We start from the raw sequence: 14,149 nt of genomic DNA on the forward strand, positions 1-14,149 counted from the left end.
TAAATCCCTCTGAGATTAGGCGCCCAGAATCTTAAGATTCATTGGTTTCCAAGGAGATCTGCCCCTGATTCCAAGCTGCTTTCTGTATAATATAGGCAAAGTACCGGAATCTAGATGCTAGAACAGCTCTGGAGAGAGAAAATGTAATACAATAGATAAAAGGCAAGATTAAAACAACACCCAATTGAGAACAAAAAGCTAAGGTTGGAGGATAAAACCTACAGTAAGGACAACTAGCTGCAAGTAGATCTAAATGTCTTCACCTGACACATACAAAACCATCAAAGTGATGCTAGGCACGCCTCTCTGGGAGTGGAAGGTGCGGGATTTATTTCCCCACATCCATCTCTCTGAATGAGGGAAAGAGTTGAGTGGTGGAGAACAGAGGGCATCATTACGCAGGAGAGACTGCTAAATCTTAGTGAAAGGAAAGGTACTAGGTGGTGTGTCATCTGGTGTGGATGAGGAAAGACTGCAGCGTTATCGGCTGCCTTGGGTGGAATCTACACATAAAAAACACTCTACAACTGCTTTAAAAAAAACATTTTGAAAAAGATATTGAATTTCCTATAGCTCACCACAAAAAATGTAGTTCTTACTCGAAAAAAAAGCTTCCTTGCCGATTCTGAGTCAGCATACTTAGGATTAGGGTTCATAGGTACACTTAGGGAGGGTCCCTTGTGTTAATTATCTTATGCAAAAATAACAAAGAATGTACCAACAGGGAACTATTCTTGATTAACAATCTGCCAGGGACTGGGAACATTCATTGTATGAGCTGGAAGGTTTCGGAACGTTTTCAGTTCCTTTGAGGATCGGAGGCAACTATCTTGCCTCGGGTGTAGGGTGGAGCGACAGGCTATTTGGATGCCGCAAGTCCCTGAAAGGCAGAGGAATATGCCACGTGAAAGTTGTAGGGATAGAAAGACAGAAAGAGAAATAGTTGAAGTGAACAAGAAAGGAAGCACCAGCAACGTCTGAAGCAAGCCTAGGAAACGGAAAGCTCGCTTTCCCTCAGAATGCAACCCCGTTGCAGTTACAAGCGATAGTGCATTGCGACTGTGTAGATTCAGGATTTGGTTGCGACGTCTGTCCGGGGCTGGATACTCCGAGCATCTAACATCAACTGCTTGGGCTTGAAAGACCTACTGACTTCTTGGCAAGAGGAGTTTGCCTTCCCTTTATTTGCAATGGTGTTACTCACATTCTTCCCTTCAAGTTTTTGCACCGCCTAACCTTAACGAAAACCTCTAAGCGGCTTACGAAAGCAGGAACATGATCGATAAAAGTCAAAGTGAAAAACACGCAAAATGCAATAACAGTTAAGCAAAAACCACCGATTAAAGGGCATAGCAACTTTTTGCAGGTAAAATAAAGGAAACAAAGTGTATAGCAGGCGCCGAAAAGGGTGCTGTGAAGGCGCCCGCTTCGTCTCAAAAGGCAGGGGGTTTCAGAGTGTACTTGCTGCATCTAGGCTTCTTGGGCAAAGCCTTTCAACATACCTAAGTTTTGGCGCATCTCTTTCTGTACAATGAAAGCCTCATTATAATATATTTTTAAAAAATAAACCACAGTTCTGTCTGGCTCTCTCGTTCCTCAACCCATCCTCTCAATTCCCTTCTCTTCAACTGTGCACACTAATCTCCAAGCCTATGGGGCTATTTTCCAGTTTTGCTGAGGGGTGATGCTAAGGCAAGGGTGCGCTCCAGCCCATCTAGATTGGTCAAGCAGCGCTTGAAAAGTGAACTTGAAACTCGCTCCTCCCCAAAAGCCGCCTCCCCATTGGAGCGCTTCTCTCCAAGGAAAACGCGCCGGCCAATTGGCAGCCAGGAGGGGCTATAAAGGCGCCGAACTCCAGAAACCTGGAGCGGGCCTTGAGGAGCAAGGGCAATTTTGGAAGCGAAAAGCAGCTTTGTTGGAAGAGAGCGAGGCAGCGCTTTTGAAAGATGAAAAGCACCAGCCGAGGTAAGAATAGAGGATTGTTAAAACGATTTTTAGTTCACTTGTCTTTAAAAAAATTGCTCAGATGATTGATATAAATTCAGGGTTTCATAAACGATGGTTTTTTATAAAGGAAGGTTGTTTCTGTTTCTGGGTCAGGATCAGGGTATTGGGAAGACCCATTTGTGGTAGCCAGGGAGGGATTACACAGGGGCTCAAATGTCTTCGGTTGGAAACATTTCGCAAGATTGGTTTGCACATATTTTACTTGTAAGCATGAAGCATTTAGTGCATTTTACTGCATGAAGCATTTACACACACACTTTATGACTGTTAAATCCCTTTCACATAAACGGGATTAAATTTCCTAATAAACGTGGTTAGGATCAGCTGCGGAAAACGATGGCAGGCATATAAATAAGAACGTTAACGTATTACCTAAAATTCTATGGTTTGTTTTCATGCAAGCCTTGTTCAGAGCAACCGGAGGTTTATTTAAAGGCCACAAAGTGCGTGGAAATCAATGTCCGGTACAAAAGCCTTCCTTTAAAAAGCGAAGGCTTTGCCCTTCTGCGCTCGGCCGCGTGGGTGGTCAGCGGGGCGGTTGAAAGAATTGCCACTGAAGCCGGGGGTCGTTTTACGCAGTGTAACCCCAGGCAGCGCCCGATTCTGGGGGAAAGTGCAGGCGATGCAGCCCCGAGCTTTCCATGTCGGGAGGAAGATCTGCAAGCGTCGCATCTGTTTAAGCCGAGCGCTTCCTTCAGATTTGCCTCTTTGTCTTTTCCCAGGAGGAAGCTACCCCAAAGTCGGAGGAGATAGGAGAAAAAGGACCGTTTTTACTCCTGCCCAAATCGAGCTTCTAAAAAAGTCGTTTGAAGAGGACCCGTACCCCGGATACGAGGCTAGGGAGGCGCTGGCGAGGTGCATCGGAATCGAAGAAGATCGTGTGCACGTAAGAATCGGGATGGTGGGGGCTCCCAAGACTTCCCTAAACCGCACATAATTTGAAACAGAATAATCCTTGCGTAGTCGAAGGCCTTAGTTCAGCCTGGTGCCTCTCATCTTATCGCGAAAGGCGCCTTGTTCAAGAGCTAACTTCCTTTTTCTTGGTTTTTTTTTTTTGGGGGGGGAAGGGTGTATCGTAAAAGTTTTATAATTAACAGTAACTGGAGATCATGTACATGGGATATATGAATGTGGAGCTGAAGATAGTAGAAAATTGCTGCAGAGAACTAAAGAGAAACCCCAGAGGAATAAGCATAATTTATTAAATGTAATTCTCTCTGTTGGATCAAAAAGACATATTCATGGTAACAATGTCTTCTATATTCACAGAACATAATGCCTATATGCCTTTCACACAACACAAAACAAGTTAACAAGTTCTCCCACTGTCATACACTAATCCTTGCTTGGTTGTTGTACCTGAAAGTGAAATTATGACCTACCTGATTGGAAATAATGGGCATTTGGTTCTCTCCTTTCTTCTGTTCAGATCTGGTTTCAAAACAGAAGGGCCAGAACACCAAAGAGGATAAGGATCGGGAACCATGCTGCAGCTCCTTATAGTCACAGTGAGAGAACCAGTTTAAGAAGCAGCCTGGACAGCAGCCCAAGAAGCAGTCCAGCAAGCAGCCAAAATATTCACACGGAACAATATGACCGGCCACAGAACTTTCATTATGCCGAAAGCTATGGAGGAGCAGAGTTGTGGCAGCCACCTCTCAACAACACGCAACCAGGAGAGTGTGCCCCGGAACAGCAGAGCTCCCCCGAATTGAACCCTGCTGATTACCAGCAAGCTGTTTTTTGTGGAACTGGGCTTTACGAGACTTCCCAGGCGAGCAACTGCCCAGTTCCATATTACGGGGCGGAGATGGCGAGGCAGCCTCCACCATCAGCTGGGAACTTCTTCATGGCACCAAGCACTTACACTCCCTGGTCTGCAACGGGGAATTATTCAGATACACATCCTGTACAAATGCAGAATGTTGATGGAAGTGCTTCGGGCTCTCAGTTTTTCTCTTTAAGTCGGGTTCCAGATTAGCATCCCAACTCCTTCCTTGCTATCCTGTACATATTTTCCAAGCTCCCTCTTTTAATGCCTTTTATTGTATGACTTTGATGTTTTGAATAAAGTTTGTTCCTTTACTAGCTTGTCTGGAGTCTTGATTTAATTTTCCATTTACTGAAACATTCACTTTCCTGTATGCAAGCATTTAAACATGGGCTTAATTTTTCCATAGAAAAAAGGCAGTTGTGAGGTACATGTGGGTCTAGAGATAAAAGGTCAGCTCTCCCCCCCCAGGTTAATTCCCCCCCCCAAGGTTTGTGGTCTACTGCCTTCGATGAAGCTTTATGGGAGGGTTGCCTGTGAACTAGAGGTACCACTGTATATGCCGGAGGGAAGATAGCCGCGCCCTGTGGTGGCGCCTGGGGACCGGCTACGAGATAACTCTCGGCATTGTCTTCCCTTATTACTTTCCCGCAGCATCAGCGCTATAACGAACGTCTTGCTGGGGCAACGGGTGTGTGTGTGTGTGTGTGTGTGTGTGTGTGTGTGTGTGTGTGTCCTTCCCGCTCCTCTTTCTGGTCCCAACGGCCGCCCATCCCCCACTACCTCTCGCCTCGCCGCGTAGAATCGAGGTTGGCTCCGGGCGCCATTTCCCGCCCCAACCGCCCCCGCCTCTCCTGCCTTCGCGCCTTTTGGCCAGGGCTTCCCCTGCGGCGTCACAGCGGCCGCCCTCCTCCTCCTTCTCCCTGGTCTCCCCGCTTCTCCCCCCCTCGTTCTCCTCTTCGCTCCCTCTTAACACAATGACCCCCCACCCCACCCCGCAGGGGAGACCCACCCAGGAGGCGAGATAAGCGCATTAGCATGTCTGGCCTCTGAGGAAGGCTGCCCCCTCTCGCCTTCCCTTCTGCTCCTTTCATTCCTTCGTCCTTCTGCTCCCCTCTGGCCCCTCCAGGCTCAGCGGGGGGCGGGGGCTGTGCTGCCCTAAATCCGCCTCTGCTTGGGAGCTGGATCTTCCTCACTTCCACTTCTACCCCACTCCAAATCTGCCCCTACAGCAGCTTAGGGGCAAAGAGGAGGCGCCACTGGTCTCTTCTCGCCTTTCTTCACCATTTGATCTTCATCCCCCAACAATCTCCATTCTTCCCTGGGGGGGGGCACAGTTTTGGGACTCGTCTCAGGGGACCAAATGTCTTGGGCCGGCCCTGCTGACCCCCCTGCAGGAGTAAGTCTGGCCAAGGGGGCTGGGACGTCAGCTCAGGCAAATGCAACCCAGGGAGGATTTCACCCTGAAGCCTGTGCTCCCTTTTTCATCTTTGCCTCCTTTTCTGAACCTGCCCCTGGGAATTCTCCCTCCTCCATAGGGAAAGCCCTGAGGGGCCTCAAACTAGCATTCCCTGGGCGGTTGCCAAATGCTGAGGGGTGAGCACTCTGCACATGCCTGGGAGTAAACCATCTACCAGCGTCTGTTAGATTCCCTTAGGTGAGAGAAAGGGTTTCTAGAGTGAAAGCCCAGTAGGTGCCTCCCATAACTCACTGGAGGAAGACTAAATGGTGACCACCACAGCCCTGTCGAAAACGAGGACACAGATATCATTCAATGGCTCTGTGCTAATGTAGGTAATATTCATCTGTATGTTTTGAAGTATGGTTGATTCCCACCGCCCTCAATTTTATTATTTTATCTGTTAGTAAACCACGTTGCAGTTTTTTGTTTTACAATCAAGTGGTGTATACATTTAATGAAATAAACAAATGGCCAAGGCAACTTAAAAACAATTACTGTAATTTAAATAGAAATATAATACTTCTCACCGTATTTAGTTGACCTGAATGCCTGCTTCGTCTGCTGTCCAAATGCTGACTGTTGGCGGGCATTTGTTTGAAAACTGCAGCTAGACTATAAAGCCCTTCAAAGAATGCTCTGTCTGCTATGTCTCTGTTCCAGCACTCTTTTGTTTAATCAAATTTCCACTATACTTTTCTTCAACAAGGCTACACTTTCTGAAAAACAACCTACTCACAATGGGCTTCAGAAAACACAAAGTTGCTGTCTAACAACCTGCAGATTAACACACTCACACATATTAATTGATTGATTGACTGATTGATTGATTGATTGATTACAGATCGTTCCAAAGAGCACCCACATTGAAGTATGATTTCTGGTAAAATAACTTATGGTGAAAAAAGTCTTTAGGCAATCTTAATGCATGGAAGCGTTATGGGTATTTAAAGAGCTTAGATGGTTATTTGAAGCTTGCTTTTTTTAAATATACATTGAGCTTTTGAAGGAAATGTCAAGACACAACTCCAGTTTTTCTGATATCTGCAGGCATAACACATTGCCCACAGTCAAATTGGACTTATTTGAGTAATATAATAATTTTAATACTTGAAACGGAAATGAGATGAAGTGGGTGTCGATCAGGGAGAGAGAGCTTCATTGGCAGTAGCACCCCAGCTATGGAACAGCCTCCTCAGTGAGTCTTTCCTGGTGCCTTCATTACCTTCTCTAAATCATCTAGTGAAGACCTTTTGGTTCACCCACATGGTTTAATTCTTTATTGAAGCTTGAGTGTTTTATACTCCCTGTGATGCCATCCATATAAGTTGCAAAAGATGTTTTTGGTTCTCTTTTATCTTTGGTTGATCATGATTTTTAATTATTATAAATCAAGACAGATCCATATAGTCAGGAATACGTCCCTCTCAATCCCTACCATTTCATTTACTTATGTTCTGGGATTTGGCGCCCAGAATCTTAAAATTCATTGGTTTCGTAGGAGATCTGCCCCTGATTCCAAGCTACTCTGTGTATAACATAGGCAAAATGACAGAATCTACATGCTAGAACAGCTTTAGAGAGATAGGTAAATGTAATACAATAGATAAAAGGCAAGATTAAAACAACTCCCAATTGAGATCAAAAAGCTAAGGTTGGAGGATAAAACCTGCAATAAGAACAAGATCCAAAGCTGAAACTAAATCTAAATGTATTCACCTGACACATACAAAAGCATCAAAGTGATGTCTCTGTGAGTGGAAGGTGCGGGATTTATTTCCCCACATCCATCTCTCTGAAAGAGGGAAAGAGTTGAGTAGTGGTGAACAGAGGGCATCATTACGCAGCAGAGACTGCTAAATAAGAGGGAGTCACCTTTTCTTTCAGTTGTTTTGCTAAACTGAGTCAATCCCCTCCCTCCCTCCCTGGCCACCCCTTTGGCCGTTGACTCTTCGGCCTCCAGTAATAACCAATTGACTTTGACCTACTTTAGTCTGTGATTTCGCCCTTAGCCCTTGGTTTAAAGCAGTGGTTCCAACCTTAAACTGCCAAGTCAGTGCAAGTAACTACGCCACAACTGAATAAAGTGGCGTGTCCTACACTTGCATCGTACATAAATCACACTTGCGGTCCAACCAAAGAACACGCGCCCCCCCTTTACAAGGTTGCACACACTTCGTATCTGAAACGGAATGCAATCCCAATGCAACCCCTTCTCCGTGGGTTTGAGGGACTGACACAACAGCTCTGCAATGCAAGTCTGTCGCAGATCAGAGGTTGGGGGTTAGCTTGCTCTCGGTTTCCTACCCAAAATCCCTAATAGAAACACCCCTCGAGTTACAGCAAAGGTCAGCCTTATTGAAACTGCCCCCTTAGGCGTCCTCCCAGTGTTAATTCAACACTTCAACACGTATTTCCGAGCAGAAACTTGACCTCCTGGTCCGTGTGTTTCAGTAGCCATGAAGTTTAAATCTTCATTAAAACAACCAACAGCACAGCGCTAATATCAAATTGGCATTGCTACTGTTCATATTAGGAAGTTACTTTGTGGTACATTCTGCTTTGAAATTTGCCGAATTATAATTTATGCGGTGAAACATTGTGATCTTTGAATCTTGGAGGAGAAAGGGACATAATGTATAAACGAACTCGTAATAGGTTGAAACGCAGCTATGTATTTGAGACCTCAACTATGCTTGCTTGTTTTCCTTTCCTCGTCCTCCTACAAATAAACCCAATTCTATGTTCTTATGGTTTTTATTTACTGAATTTATACGCCGCCCTTCGGAGCCCACATCGACAAACAGAAACAGTACACACTTTAAAAACAAAAACAAAGCAAAAACATTCTAAAACATTTCGAACATTAAAAAAATAACAATTGCAAACACCTAAAAGCAATTTCAGTTAGGAAGAATCCTAAAAGTAATTATAGGAGGTTTGTTGGTTTGTTTTTTCAACTATTCCTCTGCCCGCCGATCTCGGGGTTGTCAGGAGCATTATTCTGCAGCCACCAAATGCCTGAACAAACAGGAATATTTTCAAATTCCTAATGAAACGCAATAATGATGAAGACGGGGCAGCTCACTAGAGAGAGCATTCCGCAACCGGGGAACCTCTTTAAATGGGCTGGCCGTCCAGATAGAATTAAAGCAAATTAAACCAACTACAACGGCACTGTCGTCTTATTTATTTATTTGGGTTTATAAAAGATTAACATACGAATCCTAACTTGCAGGTACCAGCTTGGAAAAGGCATTCTTGGTGCAAGGAACTCCTCTTCTAAGATGGCGCGTGACCTTGCATATCCAATGCACAGTTTTGAAAAGAACGTAAGCTGTTTCCTAAGTCTTCAAAACCAGCGAAAAATGAATGCAAATTTAATCATATTGTCAGAGCTGCCTTCAGATCCCAGCTCACAGAGGATCACGCTAGCCAGCGGTCACGTTATAAAAGTCTTTATTGAGTTACAGATTCCATTTCCAAACTGCAGCGTGCAGCTCTACGTCTTATAAGCTAGACCAACGAAGCTCCGTCTGATTCCCCGCCTCCTGTACACCAACTTAATACCCTAGCCTTGCTCCACCTCTTACGTCTTTCCTTCCTCCTCTGGGTCCCTCTGCCCCCCGGGGTCTCTTCCTTCCTAGACTCTTCCAACGCTGACCCCCGACCCTTCTGTCTCCTTGCGGCGGGCTTTAGGACCTGGCTCCCTTTCCGGGCTGCTTACTGTGCCGCCTTCCTGTGCATTTGAACTTGGCGTGCGCGCCCAACCTTCCACTTTCCGCTTGACCATTTCTTCGCTCCCCGATGGAGGTGTGGCCACTCCTGACTCATGCCCTCCCTTCTGCGGCGAGCCGCCGGACCCCGATGCCTGGCGCCCTTCCTCCCCACTGCGCCCTGTTGGGGACGCTGGCCCCGATTTGCAACTGCTGCTCTCTGAACCCCCTCTGGTCCCTTCTTCCTGGGGTGTCCCCCTAGGCTTCCCCCTTGCTCTGGCCACTGGCGCTCCTTTCTGTGAATCTTCCGATTCACTGGAAAGACTCGGAGATCTCGGGTCGTCGTCATCACTCATCTTTCCTTCGGACTCCTCCCCCTCGCTCTCTGTTTCCTCCCTTTCCCGCGCCTCTACTCCTGAACCCCTGACACATATGTTAATAAAATATAGATTGCTTACATAGCTTAGATTTCTTTCTTCAGTTGCCGCCGCTCTTATGTATACCGTATTATTCGCATATGATACGATTGTTGGCAGTTGCCAGAGCCTCCATCCAAGGCGATGTACAGTACTAATTTATTTAGACGGCAGAGGCTGAAATGAGGGGTATTGGAATTAAGTTGTTCCAAGCTTCTTTGTCGATATGAAATAATTTATACTTGGTTCTTTTTAGAACAACAACAAAACCTTTTTAAAAAGGAGACTACCCGTTAAAGAAACGAAGTGTGTGTGTGTTGGGGGGTGTTCTTTGGTTGGACCTCGCAAGTGTGATTTTTGTACAATGCGGGTGTGGCTTGGCAAAGAAAAGGTGTAGCAGGCGCCCGAAAGATATCTCTCTCTCTCTCTCTCTCTCTCTCTCTCTCTCCTCTTCCATTCAGATGAAGAGTCAATTACCAAAGGGGTGTCGACGGAGGGAGGGGTTTGAGCAGTGGCGTAGCGTGGGTTGTCAGCACCCGGGGCGAGGCAAGTAATTTGCGCCCCCTAACCCGTGGATTTGCGCCCCCTAACCCTAACCCCCAGATGTTGCGCCCGGCCCCCCTGCACCCCCCACGCTACACCACTGCTAAGGGGACAAGGAACACGTGTGGGGTGGGTGAAGAAGGATGTGGCTAATAATGCAGGAGAGGGGTCTAAGGGGACAAGGAACACGCGTGGGGTGGGTGGAGAAGGATGTGGCTAATAAGGGGAAAAGGAGCTCGCATGGGGTGGGTGGAGAAGGAGCTTTTCGGAGAGCTGAGCGGGGAGGGGGGAGGGAAAGAGCACTGTTGCTTTAAAGGAGCCAACCGGACAGCAGCCACTTACAGCAGTGTAAGCAGCTCCTTTCCTCTCCCGCTTTCCTCCTTCTCTCCCTCTTTGCTGCTTTACGCAGCTAATGGCAAATCCCCTGCAACCCAAGTCCTGCTCAGCGGATCAGCTGAGACGCTGGGAGAATTGTAATTTCCCCCTCTCCCTCATCCCGTGCCCTCCTGTCCCCAGCAGCCTTTTAAAAAACTTTTTTACTGGTTTTCACTGCGCTCGTGGCTCAGAGCCCTCCTGTGCCCTGCCGTCCCTCTGCAGCCTCATTGCTCCGTTTAGAGAGCGCACGGACCTTTGCTAGTTGAGGCTGCAGCAGCTGTTGCTGGCTACGCAGCGCTTTTCCCGGCTCGCTATGGCTCCCGTCTGTCCCTCCTCGCCTGTAAGCGGCTGCTGCCCGCTTTGCTGGCATGGCTCTCCTTCCCTCCCTCCTCCTCAGCTCCACCCCCTCCTCCTGGCTGTAAAGCAAGCATGAGTGCATTCGCTCTGTAACACGCACAGGCATTTCCCCTTCCTTTCTAGGAGCAAAAAAGTGTGTGTTTTGGAGCGAAAATTACGGTAATTCCCAGCAAGCAATTAGCAGGCTCGCTCCACCTCCTCCTCCTCCCGGCTTTGCTGCTGCTGCTGCTGCGCGGCTCTTTTCCTCCACCGACGGCGCGCTGCGCCTTGGAGAGGTTCCCGCTTCCTCGAGGGGGGCCGGCCAAACGCGCCCCCAAAATGTTGCGCCCGGTGCGGCCGGCACCCCTGGCACCCCCCACGCTACGCCACTGGGTTTGAGCCAGTTTGGCAAAGCAACTGATTTTTTGAAAGAGAATGTAACTGTTTCTATTGGTTGAGAAGCAAGGGTGAAACGCAAAAATGATGAAGACGGGGCAGCTGACTGGGAGGGCATTCCGCAACCGGGAGACCTCGTATTGGTAGAGAAGTAAGGGTGGGGTGACTCCCTCGTATTGGCTGAGAAGTAAGGGTGGGGTCGCCCAACGGAGATAAATGCCCAGACCGAATCCCCTGCAGAGTGAATGAACCTGAGGTAGTTTTTTTCATGATGGCAACCAACAAGGAAGGTAAGAGAAACTTTTAAAAAATGATTATTAAGCCCTGAGCTTTCCATGTCGGGAGGAACTTCGGCAAGCGTCGCTTCAGTTTAAGCTTGCCCAGCGCTTCCTTCAGATTTGCCTCTTTGTCTTTTCCCAGGACGAAGCTACCCCAAAGTCGGAGGAGATAGGAGAAAAAGGACCGTTTTCACCCCTGCCCAAATCGAGCTTTTAAAGAAGGCGTTTGAAGAGAACCAGTACCCCGGATACGAGACTAGGGAGGCGCTGGCGAGGTGCATCGGAGTCGAAGAAGATCGTGTGCACGTAAGAATCGGGATGGTGGGGGCTCCCAAGACTTCCCTAAACCGCACATACTGTAACAATTTGAATCGCTCAGAATAATCCTTGCGTAGTCGAAGGCCTTAGTTCACCCTGGTGCCTCTCAGCTTATCGCGAAAGGCGCCTTGTTCAAGAGCTAACTTCCTCTTTCTTGGTTCTTTTTTTTGGCTGGGGGGGTGTATCGTGGATATAAAGGCTTTTGAACATAACGCCTATATGCCTTTCGCACAACACAAAACAAGTTAACGTAGGTTCTCCCACTGTCATACACTAATCTTTGCTTAGTTGTTGTACCTGAAAGTGAAATTATGACCTTCCTGTTTGGAAATAATGGGCATTTGGTTCTCTCCTTTCTTCTGTTCAGACCTGGTTTCAAAACCGACGAGCCAGAACACCAAAGAGGACAGGTTCCAGGATAAGGATCGGGAACCATGCTGCAGCTCCTTATAGCCGCAGTGAGAGAGCCACTCCAAGAAGCAGCCTGGACAGCAGCCCAAGAAGCAGTCCAGCAAGCAGCCAAAATATTCAAAATATTCACACGCAACAAAATTACCATCCACACAACTTTCATTATGCTGAAAGCTATAGAGGAGCAGAGTTGTGGCAGCCACCTCTCAACAACACGCAACCAGGAGAGTATTCCCCGCAACAGCAGAGCTCCCTGGAATTGAACCCTGCTTATTACCAGCAAGCTGCTTTTTGTGGAACTGGGCTTTGTGAGACTTCCCAGGCGAGCAACTGCCCAGTTCCATATTACGGGGCGGAGATGGCGAGGCAGCCTCCACCATCAGCTGGGAACTTCTTCATAGCATCAAGCACTTACACTCCCTGGTCTGCAACGGGGAATTATTCAGCTACAAATCCTGTACAAATGCAGAACGTTGATGGAAGTGCTTCGGACTCTCAGTTTTTCTCTTTAAGTCAGGTTCCAGATTAGCATCCCAACTCCCCAACTCCTTCCTTGCTATCCTGTACATATTTTCCAAGCTCCCTCTTTTAATGTCTTTTTATGTATGACTTCAATGTTTTAAATAAAGTTTGTTCTTTTAATAGCTTGTCTGGACTCTTCATTTAACTTTCCGTTTACTGAAACATTCACTTTCCTGTGTGCAAGCATATAAACATGGGCTTAATTTTCCCATAGAAAAAAAGTCAGTTGCGCGGTACATGTGGTTCTAGAGATAAAAGGTCAGGTATACTAATTGCTGAATATTCCTGAGACACATTTTAATGCACCAATGGCTTTCTGTCCCTTTTCCTTTTCTTTTTAAGTCTCTGTATCTGAGGCTAGAGTAGGTGGCAATAGATGTGGAGGGAAGTAGCTGTATTTTCTTTGTATGCAAAAGAATATTTGTAGATCCTGCTATAAGTAGATTTGTTAACAAGTTTGGTTATCATTAATGAGTCTTCCATTTTTTAAAACACAGAAGTTTGAGATGGGGATATAAGGTTTAATTGATTATTCTACCATGAGTGTGTTAAGTTGCTCTCCAAAGCTTTAAAGACATATAAGTGTAACTTGTATGTGCCTTAGACTGCAACATGGGCATTTATCTCTATTAAAAACTTTGTGGGGGGATATTTTGAACACTTTATTTCATTTTCTTGCTCTTAATCCCCCCAAGGTTTGTGCTCTACTGCCTTTAATGAAGCTTTATGGGAGGGTTGCCTGTGAACTAGAGGTACCACTGTATATGCCTGAGGGAAGATAGCCGCGCCCTGTGGTGGCGCCTGGGGACCGGCTACCAGATAACTCTCGGCATTGTCTTCCCTTATTACTTTCTCGCAGCATCAGAGCTATAACGAACGTCTTGCTGGGGCAACGGGGGAAGGGGCGGGGGTGTCCTTCCCGCTCCTTTTCAAATAAATGGCGATTTAATTTCCCAATAAACATGGTTAGGATCGGCTGCGGAAAACGATGGCAGGCATAGAAATAAGAGCGTAAACTTCTTACTGAAAATTCTTTGGTTTGTTTTCATGCAAGCCTTGTTCAGAGCAACAGGAGGTTTATTTAAAGGCCACAAAGTGCGTGGATTTCAATGTCAGGTACAAAAGCCTTCCTGTAAAAAGCGAAGGATTTGCCCTTCTGCGCTCTGCCTGGTGGGTGGTCAGCGGGGCACTTGAAAGAATTGCCACTGAAGCGCTCTCTACCGGGGGTCGTTTTACGCAGTGTAACCCCAGGCAGCGCCCGATTCTGGGGGAAAGTGCAGGCGATGCAGCCCCGAGCTTTCCACGTCGGGAGGAAGATCTGCAAGCGTCTCATCTGTTTAAGCCGAGCGCTTCCTTCAGATTTGCCTCTTTGTCTTTTCCCAGGAGGAAGCTACCCCAAAGTCGGAGGAGATAGGAGTAAAAGGACCGTTTTCACCCCTGCCCAAAACGAGCTTTTAAAGAAGGAGTTTGAAGAGAATCGGTACCCCGGATACGAGACTAGGGAGGCGCTGGCGAGGAGCATCGGAATCGAAGAAGATCGTGTGCACGTAAGAAGAGGGATAGTGGGGGTTCCTAGGACTTCCTTAAACCGCAAATACTGG

At 47.1% G+C, this 14,149-nt stretch overlaps 1 pseudogene across 1 annotated transcript in view; it reads left to right on the top strand.

The window, feature by feature from the left end:
- Positions 1-1,575: 1,575 nt before the first annotated feature.
- Positions 1,576-14,149, top strand: part of LOC309532953 (homeobox expressed in ES cells 1 pseudogene) — a 40,054-nt pseudogene continuing 27,480 nt past the window's right edge. The window contains exon 1 of the transcript XR_014224716.1: positions 1,576-1,668. The product of XR_014224716.1 is annotated as a homeobox expressed in ES cells 1 pseudogene (transcript). The remainder of the gene's footprint in view (positions 1,669-14,149) is intronic.

This window comes from Podarcis vaucheri (genome assembly GCF_965113315.1).
Source record: "Podarcis vaucheri genome assembly, chromosome: 5".
Classification (NCBI taxonomy): Eukaryota; Metazoa; Chordata; class Lepidosauria; order Squamata; family Lacertidae; genus Podarcis; species Podarcis vaucheri.